Source organism: Castor canadensis, chromosome 11, assembly GCF_047511655.1.
Source record: "Castor canadensis chromosome 11, mCasCan1.hap1v2, whole genome shotgun sequence".
In the NCBI taxonomy this organism is placed as follows: domain Eukaryota; kingdom Metazoa; phylum Chordata; class Mammalia; order Rodentia; family Castoridae; genus Castor; species Castor canadensis.
This window is the reverse complement of record NC_133396.1, coordinates 132,022,339-132,035,507: the sequence shown is the minus strand read 5'-3', so window position 1 is coordinate 132,035,507 and position 13,169 is coordinate 132,022,339.

Below are 13,169 nucleotides of genomic sequence, written 5' to 3'. Positions count from 1 at the left end.
GTGCTACAATCCATTGTTCTCCCTCCCAACTACTCTTCCTGTCCCTTCTCACCTACTCTTTGCCCCATTTTCACCTCCCCCTCGTATTCTCCCCAACCTGTCACCACACTACACCTCCCTCCTACACACTCATCACCCACTGACTGGCCTACTGTACCAATTGTACACAACCCAGCCCCCTGTAATCCCTGACACAGCATTCTCCACTACAACAGAAATACACCCAAACACACACAAGGCCACAAAACCAAGCAGCTCCCATAACTCTTACCCAACTCCCACTGTTTATAGATATTATCGTCAAGGGGTTTTCTATGTAATATGTAACAACTGGTCTGGCATTGAACCTGTGAATTTGTTATTGCTAAGTTACACCTCCAGGGCAGGGACAGAAAGAGGACATCAACCTGGCTAACAACCAAGTCAGTCACAACACAAAAATTAAATCAGGGAAAGAAATAGGCGATCAAAGCCACCAAATAGCCTATCAAGAATGTAGTTGCACAGCACCGAGTGATGGGAAGAAGAAAGGATGGAAACCACTCTCCTCAAAAAAAATAATTCGATAGAGGATTCAGTGGGAAGTGAAGAAAACAGATACCCAGTTCCTGAACCCAACAAATGTCACTAAGACACCAAAATTAAAGAACATGAGAAGACACAGAAAGAAATAAAGGAACTCAGAGAGGACTTCAACAAGCACCAAAGTGAAACAAAGGACACTACAAAAAAGAGATATAGTAATTAAAGATGACAACACAAAATATAAAAGAGGAGTTGAAAAAAGATATGGAAAACTCAAAAAAGAATGAAACAGAAATCCTGGAAATAAAAAGTCCCTTTAGTCAAACAAAAAACACAGTGGAAGGTCACTCCAGCAGACTAAAACAAGTGGAAGACAGAATCTCAGAGCTCAAAGATAAAATAGAATTAAAGAAAAAACAAAAGAAATCTTAGTCAAACAACTCAAGAGCTATGAAAGGAATATGCAAGAACTCAGTGACTCCATCAAAAGACCAAACCTGAGAATCATGGGCATTGAGGAAGGAGGAGAGATGAAAGCCAAAGTCATATGCATCATATTCAATAAAATAATAGCAGAAAATTTCCCAAATCTCAAGAAAGTTTTGCCCATTCAGGTTCAGGAAGCCTCCAGGACACCAAACAGACTTGACCAAAACAGAACTTCCCCACAGCATATTATTATTAAAACAACAAACACAGAGAACAGAGAGAGAATATTGAAGGCTGTAAGAGAGAAAAAACAAATAACATATAAAGGTAAACCCATCAAAATAATAGCAGATTTCTCAATGGAAACCTGAAAAGCAAGAAGGACATTGAAAAAGGTATTTCAGCCACTGAATGAAAAAAATTTCATCCCTAGGATACTCTACCCAGCAAAACTATAATTCAGAATTGATGGAGCAATAAAATTTTTCATGATAGGGGCTGGTGGAGTGGTTCAAGTGGTAGAGTGCCTGTCAAGCACTAAAACTAAAATAAACTAAAAACTAAAATAATGTATGACCCCTAAGCCACCACTACAGAAGATTCAACAAGGAATTCTTGACAAAGAAGATGAAAGAAAATAAAACCACGAGAGGACAGGAAGTATCAAAACACAAGAAAAGAGAAGTAATCAGAGAATAACACTGATTTGACTGCACACATCAAATCCTTAAACAGCAAAAACAATTAAATGGCAGGAATCACCACATACCTATCAATATTAATACTGAACATCAATGGACTCAACTCCCCCCCACAAAAGACTCCATTTGGCAAACTGGATTTAAAGAAAGATCTAACAATCTATTGTATACAAGAGATCCATCTTATTGACAGAAATAAACACTGGCTTGGGGTAAAAAGGCTGGAAGAAAATTTACCAACCCAATGGCCCTGAAAACAGGCAGGAGTAGCAATGCTTATATCAGACAAAGCAAACTTCAAACCTACATTGGTCAAACAAGATAAAGAAGGACACTTCCTACTATAAAAAGGGCAATACATCAAAAGGAAATAACAATTATCAACATATATGCACCCAATATCACTACACCCAATTTCATCAAACATACACTAAAGGACATAAAAACACATATAGACTCCAACACAGTGGTAGTGGGAGGCTTTAATACCCCCCTATCACCAATACATAGGTCACCCAACTAAAACAGTCAACAAAGAAATCCTAGAACTAATGACATCATAGATCAGATGTACCTAACTGATGTCTACAGAATAGTTCATCCAACTGCTGCACAATATACATTCTCAGCAGCCCATGGAACTTTCTCCAAAATTGATCATATCTTAGGGCACAAAGCAAGCCTCAGAAAATATAAGAAAATAGAAATAGCCCCTTGCATTCTATGTGATCACAATGCATTTAACTAGAACTCTATAACAAGAACAGCAGCAGAAAATATGCAAATAATTGGAGGCTGAAGAACACATTGCTTAATGATCAGTGGGTCATAGAAGAAACAAGAGAGGAAATAAAAAGTTTCCTGAAAGTTAATGAAAATGAAAGCACTACCTACCAGAACCTATGGGACACAGCAAAGGCAGTCCTAAGCAGAAAGTTTATAGCCATGAGTGCATATATTAAAAGGACAGAAAGATCTCAAATAAATTACCTAATGCTACATCTCAAACTCCTAGAAAAACAATGACAAACAAAACCCAAAGCAAGCAGATAGAGAGAAATAATAATAAGAGCCAATGTTAATGAAATAGAGACCAAAAAACCAAAGAATCAGCAAAACAAAATATAAACAAGATTTACAAGCCCCTGGCAAATCTGACTAAAATGAGGAAGGAAAAGACCCAAATTAGTAAAATTGGAAGCAACAAAGGGGAGATAACAACAAACATAAAAAAAATCCAGGGAATCATCAGAGACTACTTCAAGAACCTATATTCTAATAAATTGGAAAATCTTAAAGAAATGGACAGATTTCTAGATACTTATGACCATCCAAAACTGAACCAAGAAGATATTAACCACATAAACAGATCTATAACATGAAATGAAATTGATGCAGCAATAAAGAGTCTCCCAAAAAAGAAAAGTCCAGAACTTGATGTTCTCTGCTAAATTCTACCAGACCTTTAAAGAAGAACTTGTACCAACTCTCCTTAAACTTTTCCACAAAATAGAAAGGGAAGGAATACTGCCTAACTCATTCTATGGAACCAGTATTGCACTCATCCCAAAACTGAACAAGGACACATCTAAAAAGGAGAACTACAGGCCAATCTCCTTAATGAACATCAGTGCAAAAATCCTCAATAAAATAATGGCAAACCGAATCCAACAACATATCAGAAAGATCATTCACCATGACCAAGTTGGCTTCATCCCAGGGATGCAGGGGTGGTTCAATATATGCAAATCAATAAATGTAATACAGCACATTAATAGAAGCAAAGACAAAAACCACCTGATCATCTCAATAGATGCAGAAAAAGCCTTCCATAAAATCCAACACCATTACATGATAAAATCTCTAAGAAAATTAGGAATAGAAGCAATGTATCTCAACATTGTAAAGGCTATATATGAAAAACCTATAGCCAACATCATTCTTAGTGGAGAAAAACTGAAACATTTTCCCCTAAAATCAGGAATGAGACAAGGGTGCCCACTATCCCCACTTCTATTCAGCATAGTCCTGGAATTCCTAGTCAGAGCAATAAGGCAAGAAGAAGAAATAAAAGGAATACAAATAGGTAAAGAAACTGTCAAAATATCCTTATTTGCAGATAACATGATCCTATACCTCAAAGACCCAAAAACTCCTAGACACCATAAACAGCTTCAGCAATGTAGCAGGAGATAAAATCAACTTACAAAAATCATTAGCTTTTCTATACACCAACAATGAACAAATTGAGAAAGAATACATGAAAACAATTCCATTTACAATAGCCTCAAAAAAAATCAAATACCTATTTATAAACTTAACAAAGGATATGAATGACCTCTGCAAGGAGAACTACAAACCACTGAATAAAGAGACCAAGGAAGACTACAGAAGGTGGAAAGATCTCCCATGCTCATGGATTAGTAGAATCAACATAGTAAAAGTGGCTATACTACCAAAAGCAATCTACATGTTCAACACAATTCCCATCAAAATCCCAATGACTTTCATCCCAGAGATTGAAAAATCAACCCTAAAGTTCATTTGAGAACACAAAAGACTGCGAATAGCCAAGGCAGTACTCAACAAAAAGAGCAATGCTGGAGGTATCACAATACCTGACTTCAAACTATATTACAAAGCAATAGCAATAAAAACAGCATGGTACTGTCACAAAAACAGACATGAAGACCAGTGGAACAGAATAGAGGACCCAGATATGAATCCACATAGCTACACCCACCTTAGTTTTGACAAAGGCACCTAAAACATATGATGGTGAAAAGACAACTTCTTCAACAATGTTGCTGGGAAAGTGGTTATCTGTTTGCAGAAAACTGAAACTAGGTCCATGCCTGCCACATGCCTGTAACTAAAATCAGCTCAAAGTGGATTAAGGACCTTAATATCAGACCCAAAACTTTGTTATTAGTACACAAAAGAGTAGGGAATAGTTTAGGAGCAATAGATACAGGCAAGGACTTCCTCAGTAGAATCCCAACAGCTCAACAACCAAGAGAAAGGATGGACAAATGGGACTACATGAAGTTAAAAAGCTTCTGCACAACAAAAGAAATGATCTCTAAACTGAAGAGACCACCCACAGAGTGGGAGAAAAAAACCTTTCACTGGCTATACATCAAAGGATTGATAACCAGAATATACAAGGAGCTCAAAAAACTAAACTCCCCCAAAATTAATGAACCAATAAAGAAGTGGACCACTGAACTAAACAGAACTTTTTCAAAGGAAGAAGTCCAAATGGCCAAAAAAACACATGAAAAATGCTCACCATCCTTGGCCATAAAGGAAATGCAAAACAAAACCACACTGAGATTCCACCTCACCCCTGTTAGAATTGATGCCATCAAGAGCACCACCAATGGTTTATGCCCACTGTAGAGGAGTGAATAAAGTAATCTTAAACTGACAGAGGCCACTATGGAGAGATGACTGGAAAGTAGTGAAGAGGTCTGGTAGAGATGAGCCAGTTCAGATTGCAATACACAAGTGCATGGAAGCAACACTAGGAATCTCTCTGTATAGCTATCTTTATCCCAAACTAGCAAAAACGCTATGGCTTTCTAATTACCTCTTCTGTTTTCTCTTCACCAAAATCGGAGAACAAGAGGGCATACCAAGGGGAGAGGGGAGATGGCCGGAACAATGTATACATGTGAGTAAATGTAAAAACGATAAAAAAATAAATGAAATTTTAAAAAAGAAGTGAAAGAAAAAAGTGACAATTTAAGATAAAACAAAATGTGATCTGACCTCCAATACACATAGTAAAATCCTTGTTTGTAGTATAATATTGTGCAATTTAATCGGTATAAATTAGTTGCTACCAAACCCCACTACATGAATGACAAACAATATTGTTTAAATGTCACTTGGGCAGGATGACTTCCAAATTATTAGAAAAACAAGTCGTAGTTTAAATCCCTAGCTTTTTTTGTCTACTGATTTACTCATTCACTGCACAAATAGGTACTGAACACTTTCAGTCTCCTAGCACCAGAGGAAAAGTAGTGGGTAAATATGTATAAAATAGGGTCTCTACCTTTAAATAAATTTTTCAGTGATTATGTTTTTTTTTTTTCTTTTTGGAGACAGAGTCTCCCTCTGTAGCCCAGGCTGGCCTCCATCTCATGACCCTCTGTTTCAGCCTCCCAAGTGCTGGGATTGCAAGTGTGCATCCCTAAGCCTGGCCCCAGGATATCTAATTTTTATTGTTTAAAAATTTGTATGAAAAGTGATCATTAATTTCCTTCTATGTGCAAAGTGTTCTGCTTTAGCCTGGACCGAAATAGAGATGTACTTACTCACAATTCTTGTTTACTAAGAGCATAAAGCAGAAAAAACCCAGTTATAGTGCATCAGGAGGAGAAGATGCTACACAGCCAGAACCTCCGTGAAGGAGAGCAGGCTCGTGGGACACAGCAAAATCATGCTGTCGGAGGACCTAAATGTGGAGTAGGGGACCTGGATTTACCCCCATGGCTTTGCTAAGTCCACCCTTGTGACTTAGCCCTGTCTGTTTCAGTCTGCTCATATACAACTAGAGAGAACTTTGGCTTGGTGATCTGAAAGTTCCCTTCACTTCATTTCAGCAACATGAAACATAAAACTTAAGTCTTGCATTATTCTAAGGGGGTATGCAAACACATTCTTATTTCTAGTGTTAACAATTTAACTGCCCTTAAATGGAAATATTTAATAATCAAAAAATACCATGACCATCTTCAAAACCCTTTAAACTTGTTTGCCCTTGACAAAGTGCATTATAAACAAAGTGTATCTTGTTTTCAAAAGGTAAAAATGATAAATAACAGGCACATAGTCTCAGTCCATATTATATTGAAAGATGAATGCAAAAAGTAAAAGATTTTATTGATAATTTAGATGTTTTATCAATACTGTGCCTTCCAAAGAGGGCCTATCTCCTATTAGCTGGCATTAATAATCACCTGCGTCCTGTGATGTGAGGACTTTCTGTTCCTAAATTCTAAGTGTCACTATATCTGAAATTCTGCCATTACTGATTTATTTGTTTCCTGGCTAGAAACAAATAAATCGTTTTGGAATTTCTCATCCAAGATGCAAATCTTGCCCTTAGAGAATTCATTGCTATAAACCATGAGCAGAAAATAAGTGAGAAAATTAAGGCATGTAGGTGTTGATGACCGTGAAACAAAAGGGAGACAGGCTGCCTTGGAGAGGTTTTCCACAGAGAGAATCCAGGGCAATCAGAGGCCCCGGAAAGCTCCAAATGCAAAAGGGACATTTGGCTACATCAGGAAAAGACACACTGAGCAAGGTGGAAGAATGCAGAAGGCATGGTCTGTCTACGTTAGCACTTTTCCCTGGGTTAGTCCTGGTGCCAGATGTGTGTCATCTAGTCAATAAGCCTCAGTGTGGTTGAACTCTCCCTAGTTAATCCTGAAACATTGTAATTGGTTATATATGTTCATGCAAATGTCAAGAGTAGTTGAAATTAAATGAGATATTGCACATGAAATGATTTGTATCAACTCTAAAGTAAAAAACAGATGGTATGTTTTATCTGATGGAGAAAACAAGGGCAAGAGGCTTTGGGGGATAAAGGGTAAAGGAAGTAGCTATGTAAATAAGTAAAATTGCATCTGGCAGCATAAGCTAATTTAGTCCAAGAAGCAATTTTGTTCTTTCTTACTCATAACATCAATCCTTCAGTTCTGAACAGAAACGTGGGTAGATCTTTTATGGAAAACCTTTCCCTGTTTTAACATAACAGAAAAGTAACACAGAAGAACAGCCTCTTCTCAGGAAAAGAGGTTAAAGAAGCAAATAGCCCATAGCATGCTCAGAAGAAACTAGGGTTTCATCAAGGAGAAATTCTATTCTATCTCATATAGAAAAAAAGAGATACGTTCCAAATATCAGTTAGAATTAACGCAATTACCCAGAGTTCATTTCTGCAATGATCTGCTAAGGATCTCATTCTGAACTCCTTTTTTGAGCTTCTCATTTATGGGTGATAAGTTGTATGTAAATTTCCATGTACTTACCCAGTCATCATATCAGTATTCATTAGAGAATGATTACAAAACATATTTTCTAAAATTTGTGCACAAGAATGAACTTTGGATTAGTTAAAGACCAATTCTCCACTCTCACACAGTTGCAACTGTCAATCTTTGAAGCCTTTCTCGATCATAAGTCATAATAAGCATGAAGTAACTCCAACCTCAAATAGAGAAGAGAGAAATTCTAATTTCCAAAATCAGAGATCAGGCACGTTCAGGATGGTGTGGCCTTACACTGATTTCTGTGTGAAAATCTGAGTAGTTATCTTTCACAGTTTTCTGAATCCAAATTTATGCACATAATATTTGACTCCCAACATAGTTCTAAGCCTTGAATCATCTTATATCAGACTTGCTTCCTTGTTCCCAAACTATGCTCCAGTCTTGATTCTATGTGCTCCTTCTTTAAAGTTTTTTTTCTTTTCCTGATGAAGTAAAAGGAACTCATGTGTTAGCTCTGATTCCGGAAAGAAAATTGGCAGAGTTTTCATCTCCTGCTTCCAAATGGGACAGCACTCTACCTGGGAGGGTCCCAGCATAGATAACACTCTGGTGGCCGATAAGCTGTGGCCCGAGGAATAAAGAACTGATGGGGTGTTACAGAGAGGGCCAAGCTCAAGCCCAGGCTTTGCTCTGACTATTGCTTAAATCCTTAGAAAAGAACTGGCTAACGCAGAGGCTTTATGGAGCTTGAGTTACAGCCCAAGCACATAGGGTCCAGACAACCTCTGACCATGTCCTCCAAGAGTACATGAAGTGAGCTTTCAAAGACAGAGTGACCAGACAAGAGGAATGTTTTCTGCACATATCCCTCTCAGAAGATATGAGAAAGTCAGAAATGAGAGGTTCTCATGGAACTTAGAGTTAGAGGCAGGTAGAGTGGCTGCTGTTATTCCTCTGGGTCTTGTAAAAGTAGTGTGTTGATAATGCTAAGAAAAGGACACAAAGAATGGAGGAGCCTCATGCCTGCGGAGTGACCTGACTTTTCTGGAGGGCAACCTGTGAACACCAACTCAATCCTCACATACACATGACTCAAGCTTCATCAGTTTCATACATACACACAAGTGAGTGAAACACACACACTCTCATACATACACACACATGCCTTGAGTAAATCTCCATGTTAGATAGCTTTCATCACTGTGACAAAATACCTGAGGAAAAAAAAACTTAAAGAAGGAAAGATTTGTTTTGGCTCATAGGTTCAGTCCATGGTCACTTGGCTGTCTTATTTCTGGGTGGTGGGGGGGCAGAGCATCTCAGCAGGGATGTGGTATGTGGTGAAGCAATGCTGCTCATTTTGGGGCAGACAAGAAGCAGAGAGAAAAAGGAAGGGGTCAGGGACAAGATATACCCTTCAAAGTCATATCCCCAGTGACATACTTCCTCCAACGTGGATCTATTTCCTAATAGCCTATTCAGCATAAACTCATCAATGCAATAACAAATCGATAAAGTTAGTGACTTCATGATCCAATCACCTCTGGATAGCACCACCACTGGGGACCAAGACTTTAACACGTGAGCCTTTTAGGGGACACTTCATATTCAAACCATGACTCTCACCTATGTCCCTGCAGGGGCCCATATGAGGTGTTTATCTCCATGTAAACTGGGAGACAGGAAACTGACAGCCATTTGAGTATGTAGGCATCACTAATGAAGTAGATTAAAAAATATGCAAACATTGATTTAAGCAACAACTTAGAAGGTCCACATAGTAAATGACATCTAGCACTGTGGGGAAAGAGTCAGAATCAGAATGAAATTAATAAAGCAATGTCACAGGCATAACATAAAAATACAGGTAGAGAAAACCACAATACACAGTAACAAAGATCACAAGCAAAAAGAGCCACACTAAACATTGCAGCAGGCTGCCTATGGGCAGGAAAGAAGAATAAAGTAGATAATGAGGATAAAGGAGCAGAAGGAAGGAAGGAACTAAGACAGGGAGGATCCTTATATAAAATCATGATAATCCACCATGAATTCAGAATATGTGAAATGCAATCATCTGTGTCAAAACAGAAGCTACACTTTCTCTGTACTGTTTGACTCACTTAAGGTTTTTCTCATTCCTTGTTTTCCTCCTCTGTCTGAACAATCTTTTCTGATATGGTGTAAGATCACATGCTTGCAGGCATTAGAAAGGAGAGTTGCTGGGTCTGATGCCCTTGATTTTTGATAGATCCTTCTGCAGAGCTCCCACCCACACTAGGATATCCAGATTCAAGCCCAAGATTCTTGCACAGACTTTCTAAAGCCATTGCATTTGGGGCTGGAGGTGCCACTCAGTGGTAGAGCACTTGTCTAGCATATGTGGAACCTGGGGTTCAGTCCTCAACACTGCAAAAAAAAATCATTGCAATTAAAGCTGGAAAAGACCTTAAATGTCAATCAAATACACAACTTATGACTGAAGTAGCTTAAAACCACCAAAAAAAGACAAGTGATACAGAAAGAATCACTTGCTACTTAACCTCAGCAAAATTTTCTACTATATACTTGAACTGCACAGTTTAGCCTTAAATTAAATTCTTTCATATAATTTGCTATTATTTCATCTATATTTGAGAACAACAGCAATGTCATATTTGCCTCCCTCATTGTGTCCAACTCAACAAAAATTTATAACAATGACTAGAATTCAATCCATCCTAAACTACAGATTATCTTACCCTGCTGTAGACAAGGTTATAAGTCAGTAACTGGAAGAACTTCCTTCTGCAAATGTGTTCTATTGGTTTGATGAGTCTTATGTTCAGAGTAAGTTTTTTATGAATATTAGTTGATGCTTGATTAAATTCTTATGTTGGTGTCATACTAAGAAATCAAATTTTCTAGACTGGGGGTATGACTCAAGCAGTAGAAAGCCTGCCTAGCAAGTCAAGTGCAAGGCTCTGAGTTCAAACCCCAGTATCACCAAAAAGAAAAGAAGAAGAAGAAGAAAGATAGATATCAAATTGCATCTCTAAGATGATCCTTGTTTTGCCACAGTTCTCACCTGAAGCATAATACCATTAATTCAACCATGACTCAAAATAAACTTCAGTACTTTCTATCTGCTAAATACCTTGATCTAATAACTGGATTGATGTCACCATATGGCAACCTGTGTCCCATCATGGCATGGGAGACAGCACACACAACTTATCAACAGATTTTAGTGGTAACAGTACTTCTCATGGTCCTATACACCATGTTGGTTCACATCTCTGTGTTTTTGTCATGCCTCCCAACAGCAGGAGGATCTCAATTTTTACTCAAGACTGAGCTCAACCACCATTTACCCCAGGAAACCCCTTAAGCTCTCACTACACACTTAAAAAATAATCTCTCTCTCCCTCTCTCTCTCTCTCTCTTTCTCTGTCTCTCTCTCTTTCTGTGTGTGTGCACGTGTGTATATGTGTGTGTGTGTGTGTGTGTGTGTGTGTGTGTCTTATTCATACAGGGAAGATCTACAAAAATGCAATCTGTATTTTTGTATAAAAAAATACTCTGTATTCTACACAGTATTTGCCTGATTCTTGACTCATAGTGAGGAGTCCATAATTGAAGAGAACAGATATAAGAGAACTAAGAAAGGCAAGATTAGGGACCCAACTGATTTTTTTCAGATGTATCAATCAATAGTTTAGAGTCCAATGAATAGTAATCCATAGGTTCAGACAGACAAAGGACAGTTCCAGGTTAGTGTAGGGCAGACCGGTAAACTGGTCCCTCAGGTTTGAATCTGGCACATGTACGTGAATACAGGTTTTAAGTAAGAGAAACAGTTGTTACTCAGTAAGGCGCTTGGGCAACAAAGTGTGAAAGACCCAGGAAAGCCACTGGATGATGATGGGTCTGAACAGCAATAATTGCAGAACTGAGTACACTGCAAATCCCTGTGAGTCAGTGCTCTATAACCTTCAGGCCAACTACAGAGACTGGTCTTGGAATATGATCCAATAAGAAGAAGAAGATCTGAGCTGAAAGTTGTCAAATAAATTGCTAGTAAGGTCAGCAAAGACAGAAAAACCAGTCTTCAAATAACTCATATATGAGTTATATTCTCATATATGAAAGTAATATTATTGCAAAACAATTGTATTTAAGGTCTACAGAGTACTTACAGTGCTCTCACCATCAAAGAATGGTAAGCATGTGAGGTATTGCATATGTCATTAACTAGATTTACCCATTCCACTATGTACACACAATTCAAAACAACATGCCATACAGAACAAATACATACAATTTCTGTCAATTAAATAAATAAAAAGAAATGAGTATAGTCACCCCTGGTGTCTATGGAGGGCTGGTTTCCTTATGTAAATGCATGTTTGCATACTACCTACACACATTCTCCTATACACATTAGCCATCTCTAGATTAGGTAATACCTGAGGCAATGCAAATGGCATGTAAGTAGCTATTAACCACAGTGTTTAGGGAATAATAACAAAAAAAATGTTTGTCCATGTGTAGAACAGTGGCAGTTTGGAGGGTTTTTGTAGAATAATTTCAATCTGAAACTACAGAATCCATGTATGCAGAGAGCCAACTAAATATATTGTCTAAGGCTTCTGGTGGGTTGCTAGCAAATGTAATTTTAATTCTCATATGCAAAAACTGCTTATTCAAATAAAATATCAATTTAAACTTTTTTAATGTGTCTTTCTTTTTATGTGTTAAAAAGATATGCCTTTCAAACTTTAAATCTAAATTTGTAGGTTCACTGAAGGAGTGGCTCAAGTGGTAGAGAGCCTGCCTAGATCTGCAGGTTTCATTTATCAGAAGCCCAGGCCCAAAAGTGAGCTAATGCCTTAGTATGCTATCTAATAGCTTGCAAAGTCATTCTTTTTTGCAAAGTTGGTTCTTCCACAGTCACCTCAGCTTAAATCTTTGCTGTGGGTCATTCCTATACTCAGGAAGGCAGCCTCTGGCACAGCAGCTTTTCCAGGATGCCAGGGAGTCACAGCCTCTCCTAGCAACATTTTAGGGGGAAAAAATTGCTTCTGTGTCAGTTCATAACGTGGTAGTGATGACAGCAGCTGATTCAGAAATTTTCCACAATGGGTTTTTTAAAAGAATTTTCCAGAAGCCATTACCAAATTTCCTTCTCCAATTACAGTGTTCTGATAAAAAAGAACAAGCATGTGCTTCTTGCAGTTGCTTCATAGGGAACAGCCTGCTAACACTCCAGCAAACACCTTGAAGACTGCAGGTTACTAGGATGGGTGACTGAAAAAGAACTTAAAATGCTAGAACATTTGCTGGGCTATCAGAGATGGGAGAAATGGGATGAGACTTAGGGCAGAGTTAGTCAGGTGTGCAGTTCCTTCCTCACTCTTCCTTACCTCGATGAAATGAGGGAAACCAGAGAAAGGGTTTTAAATGATCGGACATGCAGGCACAGAAAGGGCTTCTTCCAAGGCACGTTCTCACAGGAGCAAGC